Genomic DNA, 13,870 nt, shown 5'->3' with positions numbered 1-13,870 from the left:
CAACAGCGTGGCTCAGTGGAAAGAGCCCAGGCTTGGGAGTCGGAGGTCGTGGGTTCTAATCCCGGCTCCGCCACTTATCAGCTGGGTGACTTTGGACAAGTCACTTCACTTCTCTGTGCCTCAGTTCCCTCATCTGGAAAATGGGGATGAAGACTGGGAGCCCCATGTGGGACAACTAATGACCTTGTACGTATCCGGCGCTGAGAACAGTGCTTGGCACACAGTAAGTGCTTAACAAATACCAAAATTATTATTATTGCTAGGCGCTTGGGAAGTACAATTCAGCAACGAATACAGACAATCCCTGCGCACAATGGGTTCATCTCACGAAGCCCCCCGTCAGGGTGGGATCGGGGGGGAGGGCATCGATGGGGGGGATGTCTGGGGATGGGGGGGGTTGAGCCCACTGTTGGGTAGGGACTGTCTCTATATGTTGCCAGCTTGTACTTCCCAAGCGCTTAGTACAGTGCTCTGCACACAGTAAGCGCTCAATAAATACGATTGCTTGATTGATTGGTCAGTGAGGAGGGATGGGGGATGGGGGTTGTTGGTTGAGTTGAACAAGTCATTGGAATTGGGGGTGGGGGGCGGGATCAGCCCCCACGGCGGGGAAGGGTCGGCGGAGAGGCGAGTTGGGGGAGCGGGATGGGGGTCTGCTCTCATTCATTCATTCATATATATTGAGCGCTTACGGTGTGCAGAGCACTGCCCTAAGCGCTTGGGAAGTCCAAGTTGGCAACATACAGAGATGGTCCCTACCCAACAGCAGGCTCACAGTCTAGAAGGGGGAGACAGACAACAAAACAAAACATATTAACAAAATAAAATAAATAGAATAGATATGCACTCTGCCAATTGCCAGCTGTGTGACTTTGGGCAAGTCGCTTAACTTCTCTGTGCCTCAGTTACCTCATCTGTAAAATGGGGATGAAGACTGTGAGCCCCCCGTGGGACAGCCTGATCACCTTGTAACCTCCCCAGCGCTTGGAACAGTGCTTTGCACATAGTAAGCGCTTAACAAATGCTATTTATTATTATTATATTATTATATATGTACAAGTAAAGTAAATAAAGGAATAGAGTAATAAATATGTACAAACATCCCCCCATCTTACCTCCTTCCCTTCCCCACAGCACCTGTATATATGTTTGTACATATTTATTACTCCATTTATTTTACTTGTACATATCTATTCTATTTATTTTATTTTGTTAGTATGTTTTGTTTTGTTGTCTGTCTCCCCCTTTTAGACTGTGAGCCCGCTGTTGGGTAGGGACCGTCTCTAGATGTTGCCACCTTGGACTTCCCAAGTGCTTAGTCCAGTGCTCTGCACACAGTAAGTGCTCAATAAATACAATTGATTGATTGATATATACATAAATACAGGTGCTGTGGGGAAGGGAAGGAGGTAAGGCGGGGGGGATGGAGAGGGGGACGAGGGGGAGAGGAAGGAAGGGGCTCAGTCTGGGAAGGCCTCCTGGAGGAGGTGAGCTCTCAGTAATAATAATAATAATAATAATAATGATAGCATTTTAGACTGTGAGCCCACTGTTGGGTAGGGACTGTCTCTATATGTTGCCAATTTGTACTTCCCAAGCGCTTAGTACAGTGCTCTGCACACAGTAAGCGCTCAATAAATACGATTGATGATGATTTATTAAGCGCTTACTATGTGCAAGGCACTGTTCTAAGCGCTAGGGAGGTTACAAGGTGATCAGGTTGTCCCACGGGGGGGCTCACAGTCTTCACCCCCATTTTACAAATGAGGTCACTGAGGCCCAGACTTGCCCAAAGTCACCCAGCTGACAAGTGGCGGAGCCGGGATTTGAACCCACGACCTCTGACTCCAAAGCCTGGGCTCTTTCCACTGAGCCACGCTGCTTCTCTAACAGGGCCTTGAAGGGAGGACACGTCTATCCAGGTGCTGTGGGGAAGGGAAGGAGGTATGGAGGGGGAGAGGAAGGAGGGGGCTCAGTCTGGGAAGGCCTCCTGGAGGAGGTGAGCGCTCAGCAGGGCCTTGAAGGGAGGAAATGAACAGTAAGCGCTCAATGAGCATCAGGCAGAAACTCCTCACCCTGGGCTTCAAGGCTGTCCATCCATCCCCTCGCCCCCTCCTACCTCACCTACCTTCTCTCCTTCTCCAGCCCAGCCCGCACCCTCCGCTCCTCTGCCGCTCATCTCTCGCCTGTCATCATCATCATCATCAATCGTATTTATTGAGCGCTTACTATGCGCAGAGCACTAGTACTAAGCGCTTGGGAAGTCCAAATTGGCAACATCTAGAGACAGTCCCTACCCAACCGTGGGCTCACAGTCTAAAAGGGGGAGACAGAGAACATCGACCCCCGGCCCACGTCCTCCCTCTGCCCCTCTGCCAAGCTCGCTCTCTTCCTCCCTTCAAGGCCCTACTGAGAGCTCACCTCCTCCAGGAGGCCTTCCCACACTCAGCCCCTTCCTTCCTCTCCCCCTGGTCCCCCTCTCCATCCCCCCATCTTACCTCCTTCCCTTCCCCAAAGCACCTGTATATATGTATATATGTTTGTACAGATTTACTACTCTATTTATTTTACTTGTACATATCTATTCTATTTATTTTATTAGTATGTTTGGTTTTGTTCTCCGTCTCCCCCTTTTAGACTGTGAGCCCACTGTTGTGTAGGGCCTGTCTCTAGATGTTGCCAACTTGGACTTCCCAAGCGCTTAGTCCAGTGCTCTGCACATAGTAAGCGCTCAATAAATACGATTAATTGATTGATTGTTGGGTAGGGCCTGTCTCTAGATGTTGCCAATTTGGACTTCCCAAGCGCTTACTCCAGTGCTCTGCACACAGTAAGTGCTCAATAAATACGATTGATTGATTGATTGTTGGGTAGGGCCTGTCTCTAGATGTTGCCAATTTGGACTTCCAAATCGCTTAGTCCAGTGCTCTGCACACAGTAAGCGCTCAATAAATACGATTGATTGATTGATTGATTGTTGGGTAGGGCCTGTCTCTAGATGTTGCCACTTTGGACTTCCCAAGCGCTCAGTCCAGTGCTCTGCACACAGTAAGCGCTCAATAAATACGATTGATTGATTGATTGATTGTGGGGTAGGGACTGTCTCTAGATGTTGCCAATTTGGACTTCCCAAGCGCTTAGTCCAGTGCTCTGCACATAGTAAGCGCTCAATAAATACGATTGATTGATTGATTGATTGTTGGGTAGGGACTGTCTCTAGATGTTGCCAATTTGGACTTCCCAAGCGCTTAGTCCAGTGCTCTGCACACAGTAAGCGCTCAATAAATACGATTGATGATTGATTGTGGGGTAGGGACTGTCTCTAGATGTTGCCAATTTGGACTTCCCAAGCGCTTAGTCCAGTGCTCTGCACACAGTCAGCGCTCAATAAATACGATTGATTGATTGATTGTGGGGTAGGGACTGTCTCTAGATGTTGCCAATTTGGACTTCCCAAGCGCTTAGTCCAGTGCTCTGCACACAGTCAGCGCTCAGTAAATACGATTGATGAATGAACACGAATGAATGAATGACTGGGGAGGGGGCTCAGTGGGGGAAGGCTTTGAAGGGAGGTTGTGTGTGGGGGGGGTCCAGTACGTAGTGTCTCGCGCCCCTCCCCCCCCCCCCCAATCCCCTCAGGCTCCCGGCTCTGCGGTTGGGGGGGGTGGGGCTCGGTTCCCCCTCCCCCCCCCCGCATGTGCGCTGTACTCACCGCCGGGGGGGGCGGGGTCCTGAGGGGGGGGGTCTCCCTTTCCGCTCGGGGGCGCGCCGCCCCTCCCCCCCTCGACCCTCGCGCGCCTGAGGCGGGAGCGGGCGCCGACGGCGGACCGAGAGGTGGAGCGGAGGGGCGCGCGCGCACACGCGCGCGCGCGCCCCCCGCCTCGGGCGCGAGCCGCCCTCGCTCCTGCGCGTGCGCGCCCCCTCCGCAGCCGCTCCTCAGCGCACGCGCGCGCGCGCGGGGAGGGAGGGGGGAGCGCGCGCCCTCTGCCGGCCCGCCCCCCCCCCCCCCCCCCCCCCCGCGCGGAAAGGCGCGCGCCGCTTTCGGCGGGAGTGTGTGTGTGTGTGTGTGTGTGTCTCTGTGAGGGAAAGTGGAGGGGGTTCTCTGTGTGTGTGTGTGTGTCGGTGGGAAACTGACGGGGGTTGTGTGTGTGTGTGTGTGTGCGTGTCTGTGGGAAACGAGGTGGCTCTCTGTGTGCGTGTGGTGGTGGGAAATGAGGTGCTTCTGTGTGTGTGAGGGGGTCTCTGTGTGTGTCTGTTTGTGGTGGGGGGAAACTGGAGGGGGTTCTCTGTGTGTGTGTGTGTGTTGGTGGGAAACTGAAGGGGGTTGTGTGTGTGTGTTGGTGGGAAACTGAAGGGGTGTGTGTGTGTGTGTGTGTGTGTGTGCCTGTGGGAAAGGAGGTGGTTCTCTGTGTGTGTGTGGTGGTGGGAAATGAGGTGTTGGGGGGGAGGGTCTCTGTGTGGGGGGGGGGCTGAAGGGAGTTGTGTGTGTGTGTATGTGTGTGTGTGTGTGCGCCTGTGGGAAACGAGGTGGTTCTGTCTGTGTGCGGGTGGTGGTGGGAAATGAGGTGCTTCTGTGGGGGGGGGAGTCTGTGTGTGTGTGTTTGTGGTGGGGGAAACTGGAGGGGGTTTTGTGTGCTTGTGTGTGTTGGTGGGAAACTGAAGGGGGTGTGTGTGTGTGTGTGCCTGTGGGAAACGAGGTGGTTCTCTGTGTGCGTGTGGTGGTGGGAAATGAGGTGCTTCTGTGGGGAGGGGGGTCTCGTGTGTGTGTGTGTGTGTGTTTGTGAGGGGGGAACTGGAGGGGGTTCTGTGTGTGTGTGTGTTGGGAAACTGAAGGGGGTTGTGTGTGTGTGCCTGTGGGAAGCGAGGTGGTTCTCTGTGTGCGGGTGGTGGTGGGAAATGAGGTGCTTCTGTGTGTGTGAGGGGGTCTCTGTGTGTGTCTGTTTGTGGTGGGGGGAAACTGGAGGGGGTTCTGTGTGTGTGTGTGTGTGTGTGTGTTGGTGGGAAACTGAAGGGGGTTGTGTGTGTGTGTTGGTGGGAAACTGAAGGGGTGTGTGTGTGTGTGCCTGTGGGAAAGGAGGTGGTTCTCTGTGTGTGTGTCGTGGTGGGAAATGAGGTGTTGGGGGGGAGGGTCTCTGTGTGGGGGGGGGGCTGAAGGGAGTTGTGTGTGTGTGTGTGTGTGTGTGTGTGTGTGCGCCTGTGGGAAACGAGGTGGTTCTGTCTGTGTGCGTGTGGTGGTGGGAAATGAGGTGCTTCTGTGGGGGGGGGAGTCTGTGTGTGTGTGTTTGTGGTGGGGGAAACTGGAGGGGGTTTTGTGTGCTTGTGTGTGTTGGTGGGAAACTGAAGGGGGTGTGTGTGTGTGTGTGTGCCTGTGGGAAACGAGGTGGTTCTCTGTGTGCGTGTGGTGGTGGGAAATGAGGTGCTTCTGTGGGGAGGGGGGTCTCGTGTGTGTGTGTGTGTGTGTGTTTGTGAGGGGGGAACTGGAGGGGGTTCTGTGTGTGTGTGTGTTGGGAAACTGAAGGGGGTTGTGTGTGTGTGCCTGTGGGAAGCGAGGTGGTTCTCTGTGTGCGGGTGGTGGTGGGAAATGAGGTGCTTCTGTGGGGGGGGGGGGTTTCTCTGTGTGTGTGTGTGTGTGTGTGTGTGTGTGTGTTTGGGGGCGGGAAACTGGAGGGGGTTCTCTGTGTGTGTGTGTGTGTGTGTTGGTGGGAAACTGAAGGGGGTTGTATGTGCGTGTGTGCCTGTGGGAAACGAGGTGGCTCTCTGTGTGCGTGTGGTGGTGGGAAATGAGGTGCTTCTGGTGGGGAGGGGTCTCTGTGTGTGTGTGTGTTTGTGGGGGGGAACTGGAGGGGGTTCTGTGTGTGTGTGTGTGTTGGTGGGAAACTGAAGGGGGTTGTGTGTGTGTGCGCCTGTGGGAAATGAGGTGGTTCTCTGTGTGCGTGTGGTGGTGGGAAATGAGGTGCTTCTGTGGGGAGGGGGGTCTCGTGTGTGTGTTTGTGAGGGGGGAACTGGAGGGGGTTCTCTGTGTGTGTGTGTGTGTCTGGGTGTGTTGGTGGGAAACTGAAGGGGGTTGTGTGTGTGTGACTGTCTGTGGGAAACGAGGTGGCTCTCTGTGTGCGTGTGGTGGTGGGAAATGAGGTGCTTCTGTGGGGGGGGGGTCTCTGTGTGTGTGTTTGTGGTGGGGGAAACTGGAGGGGGTTGTGTGTGTGTGTGTGATGGTGGGAAAGGGGGTGGCTCCTGTGGGTGTTGGTGGGAAACTGAAGGGGGTTTTGTGTGTGTGTGTGTGTGCCTGCGGGAAACGAGGTGGTTCTCTGTGTGCGTGTGGTGGTGGGAAAGGAGGTGCTTCTGTGGGGGGGGTGTCTGTGTGTGTGTGTGTGTTTGTGGTGGGGGAAACTGGAGGGGGTTCTGTGTGTGTGTGTGTGTGTGTGATGGTGGGAAAGGGGGTGGCTCCTGTGTGTGTTGGTGGGAAACTGAAGGGGGTTTTGTGTGTGTGTGTGTGTGTCTGTGGGAAAGGAGGTGGTTCTCTGTGTGCGTGTGGTGGTGGGAAAGGAGGTGCTTCTGGGGGGGGACTGGAGGAGGTACTCTGTGTGTGTGTGTTTGTGTTGGTGGGGAACGGGGGTTCTCTCTGTGTGTGTGTGTGTGTGTGTGTTGGTAGGAAACGAGGTGGTTCTGTGCGCGTTGGTGGGAAACTGAAGGGGGTTTTGTGTGTGTGTTTGTGTGTGTGTGTGCCTGTGGGAAACGAGGTGGTTCTCTGTGTGCGTGTGGTGGTGGGAAATGAGGTGCTTCTGTGTGTGGGGGGGGTCTCTGTGTGTGTGTGTTTGTGGTGGGGGAAACTGGAGGGGGTTTTGTGTGTGTGTGTGTGTGTGTGTGTGTGTGGTGGGAAAGGAGGTGCTTCTGTGGGGGGGTCTGTGTGTGTGTGTGTTTGTGGTGGGGGGAACTGGAGGGGGTTCTCTGTGTGTGCGTTTGGGGGGAAAACTGAAGGGGGTTGTGTGTGTGTGTGTGCCTGTGGGAAACGAGGTGGTTCTCTGTGTGCGTGTGGTGGTGGGAAATGAGGTGCTTCTGTGTGTGTGTGTTTGTGGTGGGGGGAAACTGGAGGGGGTTCTCTGTGTGTGTGTGTGTGTGTGTGTGTGCCTGTGGGAAACGAGGGGGTTCTCTGTGTGTGTGTGGTGGTGGGAAATGAGGTGCTTCTGTGGGGGGGGTCTCTGTGTGTGTGTGTTTGTGGTGGGGGAAACTGGAGGGGGTTTTGTGTGTGTGTGTTGGTGGGACAGGAGGTGGTTCTGTGTGTGCTGGTGGGAAACTGAAGGGGGTTGTGTGTGTGTGTGTGTGTGTGTGTGTGTGTGCCTGTGGGAAACGAGGTGGTCCTCTGTGTGTGTGTGGTGGTGGGAAATGAGGTGCTTCGTGGTGGGGGGGGACGGGACTGGAGGAGGTTCTGTGTGTGTTGTGTGTGTGCGTTGGTGGGAAACGAGGTGGTTCTGTGCGTGTTGGTGGGAAACTGAAGGGGGTTGTGTGTGTGTGTGTGTGTGTGCGTTGGTGGGAAACGAGGTGGTTCTGTGCGTGTTGGTGGGAAACTGAAGGGGGTTGTGTGTGTGTGTGTGCCTGTGGGAAACGAGGAGGTGGTTCTCTGTGTGGTGTGGTGGTGGGAAATGAGGTGCTTCGGGGAGGAACTGGAGGGGGTTCTTTGTGTGTGTGTGTGTGTGTGTGTGTAACAAGGTGGCTCTTAATCCCCATTTTCCAGATGAGGGAACTGAGGCCCAGAGAAGTTAAGTGACTTGCCCAAAGTCACACAGCTGACAATTGGCAGAGTTGGGATTGGAACCCATGACCTCTGACTCCAAAGCCCGTGCTCTTTCCACTGAGCCACGCTGCTTCTCAATAGTCTATTTATTTTAGTCATGATGTGTATACATCTATAATTCTATTTATACGGATGCTATTGGTGCCTGTCCACTGGCTGTGTTTTGTTTTTGTGTATACATCTATAATTCTATTTATTGATATTGATGCTATTGGTGCCTGTCCACTTGCTTTGTTTTGTTGTCTTTCTCCCGCCTTGTAGACTGTGAGCCCAATGGGTAGGAGTTGTCTCTGTTGCCGAATTGTACTTTCCAAGCGCTTAGCACCGTGCTCTGCACACGGTAAGGGCTCAATAAATACGATTGAATGAAATGGATAAATGGATTTTCACCCTTCCTCTCCACCCCTATAATCTCTCCCTCTCTCTGCCTCTTTAACCTAAAACACGCACTACGCGTATAAATGCACACCTACTCTACGACCACACAAGCAAACACATGCACACCCATGACATCCACCACAGATTCATTCATTCATTCATTCAATCGTATTTATTGAGCGCTTACCGTGTGCGGAGCACTGGACTAAGCGCTTGGGAGGTACAAGTTGGCAACATATAGAGACGGTCCCTACCCAACAGCGGGCTCACAGGTGCCTGCACGCGTGCAGACGCTTGAACTGTGTGAGCGTCTGATCTCTGAAGTTACTAGAGTTTTAAAAAACAAATTAATTCATTCAATCGTATTTATTGAGTGCTTACTCTGTGCAGAGCACTGTACTAAGCGCTTGGGAAGGACCAAGTTGGCAACACATAGAGATGGTCCCTACCCAACAGCGGGCTCACAGTCTAGAAGGGGGAGAAGGACAAGAAAATAGAATATGTACAAGTAACTAAATAAATAGAGTCCTAAATACGTACAAACATACATATATATATATATATATATATATATATATGTACAAATAAATGGAATATGTACAAGTAAAATAGAGTACTAAATATGTACAAACATATATATATATGTACAAATATATATATATCTATATATACAGGTGCTGTGGGGAGGAGAAGGAGGTAAGGCGAGGGGGATGGGGAGAGGAAGGAGGGGCTCAGTCCGGGAAGGCCTCCTAGAGGAGGTGAGCTCTCAGTAGGGCTTTGAAGGGAAAAATATAATAATAATAATGGCATTTATTAAGCACTTACTATGTGCAAAGCGCTGTTCTAAGCGCTGGGGGGATACAAGGTGATCAGGTTGTCCCATGGGGGGCTCACAGTCTTCATCCCCATTTGACAGATGAGGGAACTGAGGCCCAGTGAAGTGATTTTCCCCAAGTCACACGGCTGACAAGTGGCGGAGCTGGGATTTGAACCCATGACCTCTGACTCCAAAGCCCGGGCTCTTTCCACTGAGCCACGCTGCTTCTCTGGCCTTGATTTCTCTCCCCTAGTGTCCTCTATTTCAACTGCCCCCTCAAAAAATATCGATTAGATTTGAGAACCTGGGACAACTGCCCTCTTCTTGGATTGATGCCCCAGAAAGGCGGGGAAGAAGAAGGAGACAATGAAGGAATCTTGCCCCTTCCAGGGACAGTTCTAAGACCGTGTAATTATGGCCTATTAATTTATTACATTGCATTTATTATTAATAATAATTAATATTAATAACGTATTAATTAGCACCTCAATGAATGGCTGAGTAATTATGCCTGTTTACTTGTTTTGATGCCTGTCTCCCCTCTTCTGGACTGTGAGCCCATTGTGGGTGGGGATTGTCTCTACTTGTTGCTGAATTGTACTTTCCAAGCGCTTAGTACAGTGCTCTGCACGTAGTAAGCGCTCAATAAATACGATCGAATGAATGAATGAATGGCTTAGAAGAGAGGAAATGGAATTGAGAGGTTTGAGGGATGGGGGAAGGGGTTGCCTTCCCTTCCCCACAGCCCCTGTATATATGTTGGTACATATTTATTACTCTATTTTACTTGAATATATTTATTCTATTTATTTTGTTTGGTTTGTATGTTTTGTTTTGTTGTCTGTCTCCCCCTTCTAGACTGTGAGCCCGCGGTTGGGTAGGGACCGTCTCTAGATGTTGCTGACTTGGACTTCCCAAGTGCTTAGTACAGTGCTCTGCACACCGTAAGCGCTCAATAAAAACAATTGAATGATTGAATGAATGAGAGAAAAGGGAGAGAGGGAGAGAGGAGGGAGAGAGAGAGAGAAAGATAAAGGAGGAGAGAAAGAGAGAGGAGGGAGAGAGAAAGAAAGATAAAGGAGGAGAGAAAAGAGAGAGGAGGGAGAGAGACAAAGAAAGATAAAGGAGGAGAGAAAAGAGAGAGGAGGGAGAGAGAAAGAAAGATAAAGGAGGAGAGATAAGAGAGAGGAGGGAGAGAGACAAAGAAAGATAAAGGAGGAGAGAAAAGAGAGGGAGAGAAAGAAAGATAAAGTAGGAGAGAAAAGAGAGGAGGGAGAGAGAAAGATAAAGGAGGAGAGAAAAGAGAGGAGGGAGAGAGACAAAGAAAGATAAAGGAGGAGAGAAAAGAGAGGGAGAGAAAGAAAGATAAAGGAGGAGAGAAAAGAGAGAGGAGGGAGAGAGACAAAGAAAGATAAAGGAGGAGAGAAAAGAGAGAGGGAGAGAAAGAAAGATAAAGGAGGAGAGAAAAGAGAGAGGAGGGAGAGAGACAAAGAAAGATAAAGGAGGAGAGAAAAGAGGGAGAGAAAAAAAGATAAAGGAGGAGAGAAAAGAGAGAGGAGGGAGAGAGACAAAGAAAGATAAAGGAGGAGAGAAAAGAGAGAGGAGGGAGAGAGAAAGAAAGATAAAGGAGGAGAGAAAAGAAAGGAGGGAGAGAGACAAAGAAAGATAAAGGAGGAGAGAAAAGAGAGGGAGAGAAAGAAAGATAAAGTAGGAGAGAAGAGAGAGAGGAGGGAGAGAGAAAGATAAAGGAGGAGAGAAAAGAGAGGAGGGAGAGAGACAAAGAAAGATAAAGGAGGAGAGAAAAGAGAGAGGGAGAGAAAGAAAGATAAAGGAGGAGAGAAAAGAGAGAGAGGAAGGACAGAAAGATAAAGGAGGAGAGAAAAGAGAGAGGGGGAGAGAAAGATAAAGGAGAGAAAAGAGAGAGAGGAAGGAGAGAAAGATAAAGAAGGAGCAAGAAAGAGAGAGAGCCTACCTGCTGGCTCCTGATACAGGGATTTTTTTTTTCCTCAATCAATGCTCTCTCCAGTGTCCTGTCTGGCTGTGACCTTAATGCTCCCTTACCCACTTACATCCTACTCCATTCGTCTCTCTGATATTCATTCATTCACTTAATCATATTTATTGAGCGCTTACTGTGTGCAGAGCACTGGACTAAGCGCTTGGGAAGCACAAGTTGGCAACACATAGAGACGGTCTCTACCCAACAGCGGGCTCACAGTCTAGAAGGGGGAGACAAACCACAAAACAAAACACGCGGACAGGTGTCAAGTCACCAGAATAATTAAAAGTAAAGCTAGAGGCACATCATTAACAAAATAAATAGAATAGTAAATATGTACAAATAAATAGAGTAATAAATCTGTACAAACATATATCCAGGGGCTGTGGGAATATCTAGTTTGCCTAGTGATTTTATTTTGTTAGTATGTTTGGTTTTGTTCTCTGTCTCCCCCTTCTAGACTGTGAGCCCGCTGTTGGGTAGGGACTGTCTCTATGTGTTGCCGACTTGTGCTTCCCAAGCGCTTAGTACAGTGCTCTGCACGCAGTAAGTGCTCAATAAATGCGATTGATTGATTGATTGGTTATTTATTTCATTACTTCATTCATTCATTAATTCATTAATTATTTCATTCATTATTTCAGGATTGCCCCTTCCCGCTTTTTTTGCATTTCGGCTTCCAGATCCCCGTCTTGCTCAGCCCGGCAGATCCCAGAAATGGAGAGGACCTGAGGAGAGCAAACGGTCCCGCCTCGGCCCCTTTGGTTTCATTTTGGCCCGGTGAAGGAGGGACAAGGGCAGGTTGTTGGCTAGTGCCAAGGCAGATGGTCACCCCAGAGGGGGACCTAAGGCCCAGATGGTGAGAGAGGCAGGTTTGCAGCTATCTGCTTCTCTGAATTGTTTTGGAGCCCGCACTTACGTACCTGTTTGCAAGTAAATGTTCAGCTGGGTTGCTGTGTGTGTTTGTGAACTTGCCTCAGTGTTGGGGAGAGATGAAATAAAGTGTAGAATTAAATTTGGGATCCTTAACCCTTGACCTCATTAGATCTTCCCCACAGCACCTGTATATATGTATATATGTTTGTACATATTTATTACTCTATTTATTTTACTTGTACATATCTATTCTATTTATTTTATTTTGTTAGTATGTTTGGTTTTGTTCTCTGTCTCCCCCTTTTAGACTGTGAGCCCACTGTTGGGTAGGAACTGTCTCTATATGTTGCCAGCTTGTACTTCCCAAGCGCTTAGTACAGTGCTCTGCACACAGTAAGCGCTCAATAAATACGATTGATGATGATGATGATGATCTTGCTTCTTCCAGGGACAGTTCTAAGACTAATGATGGCTTATTCATTTATTATATTTATTATTAATAACTCATATCAATAACTTATTAATTCGTACCTCAATGAATGGCTGAGTGATTTTGCCTGTTTACTTGTTTTGATGCCTGTCTCCCCTGTTCTAGACCGTGAGCCCATTGTGGGCGGGGATTGTCTCTACTTGTTGCTGAATTGTACTTTCCAAGCGCTTAGTACAGTGCTCTGCACCTAGTAAGTGCTCAATAAATTCAATCGAATGAATGAATGAATGGCTTAGAAGAGAGGAAATGGAATTGAGAAGTTTGAGGGATGGGGGAAGGCATTGCCTTCCCCTCCCCACAGCCCCTGTATATATGTTTGTACATATTTATTACTCTATTTATTTTACTTGTACATATTTATCCTATTTATTTTATTTGGTTTATACGTTTTGTTTCATTGTCTGTCTCCTCCTTCTAGATTGTGAGCCCGCGGTTGGGTAGACACCGTCTCTATATGTCTCTAGTTCTAAGTACAGTGCTCTGCACACAGTAAGCGCTCAATAAATACGGTTGAATGAATGAATCTTGCTCCTTCCAGGGACAGTTCTAAGACTGTGTAATTATGGCCTATTAATTTATTGCATTGCATTTATTATTAATAGTAATTAATATTAATAACTTATTAATTAATACCTCAATGAATGGCTGAGTAATTATGCCTGTTTACTTGTTTTGATGCCTGTCTCCCCTGTTCTAGACCGTGAGCCCATTGTGGGCAGGGATTGTCTCTACTTGTTGCTGAATTGTACTTTCCAAGCGCTTAGTACAGTGCTCTGCACCTAGTAAGTGCTCAATAAATACAATCGAATGAATGAATGAATGGCTTAGAAGAGAGGAAATGGAATTGAGAAGTTTGAGGGTTGGGGGACGGGTTGCCTTCCCCTCCCCACAGCCCCTGTGTATATGTTTGTACATATTTATTACTCTATTCTATTTTTCTATTTTTCATACTTATTCTATTTATTTTATTTGGCTTATATGTTTTGTTTGTCTGTCTCCCCCTTCTAGACTGTGAGCCTGCGGTTGGGTAGGGACCGTCTCTATATGTTGCCAACTTGTACTTCCCAAGCAGTTAGGACAGTGCTCTGCACACAGTAAGCGCTCAATAAATACGATTGAATGAATCTTACTCCTTCCAGGGACAGTTCTAAGACTGTGTAATTATGGCCTATTAATTTATTATTACTAATAATTAATATTAATAACTTATTAATTAGTGCCTCAATGAATGGCTGAGTAATTATGCCTGTTTACTTGTTTTGATGCCTGTCTCCCCCCTTCTAGACCGTGAGCCCACTGTGGGCGGGGATTGTCTCTACTTGTTGCTGAATTGTACTTTCCAAGCGCTTGGTGCGCAATAAATATGATCGAATGAATGGCTTAGAAGAAAGGAAACGGATTTGAGAGGTTTGAGGGATGGGGGAAGGGGTTGCCATAACTTAATTTTCCTTTCTCTGCCAAGGGTGCTGGAAATGGAGTTGGTTGGGGGACCCAGGGTCATTGTTGTCTCTCTTTGGGCTT

At 49.2% G+C, this 13,870-nt stretch overlaps 1 protein-coding gene across 2 annotated transcripts in view; it reads right to left on the bottom strand.

Moving 5' to 3' along the window:
- Nucleotides 1-3,816, bottom strand: part of CCDC120 (coiled-coil domain containing 120) — a 42,171-nt gene extending 38,355 nt beyond the window's left edge. For both annotated transcript variants that reach the window (XM_038748179.1, XM_038748182.1), the window contains exon 1: nt 3,713-3,816. The gene's annotated coding sequence lies outside the window, so the exon portion shown is untranslated. The remainder of the gene's footprint in view (nt 1-3,712) is intronic.
- Between the last annotated feature and the right edge of the window lie 10,054 nt (nt 3,817-13,870).

The sequence above is a fragment of the Tachyglossus aculeatus genome, chromosome 6 (genome assembly GCF_015852505.1).
Source record: "Tachyglossus aculeatus isolate mTacAcu1 chromosome 6, mTacAcu1.pri, whole genome shotgun sequence".
Lineage (NCBI taxonomy): Eukaryota > Metazoa > Chordata > Mammalia > Monotremata > Tachyglossidae > Tachyglossus > Tachyglossus aculeatus.
This window is presented reverse-complemented; position numbering and strand designations above follow the sequence as displayed.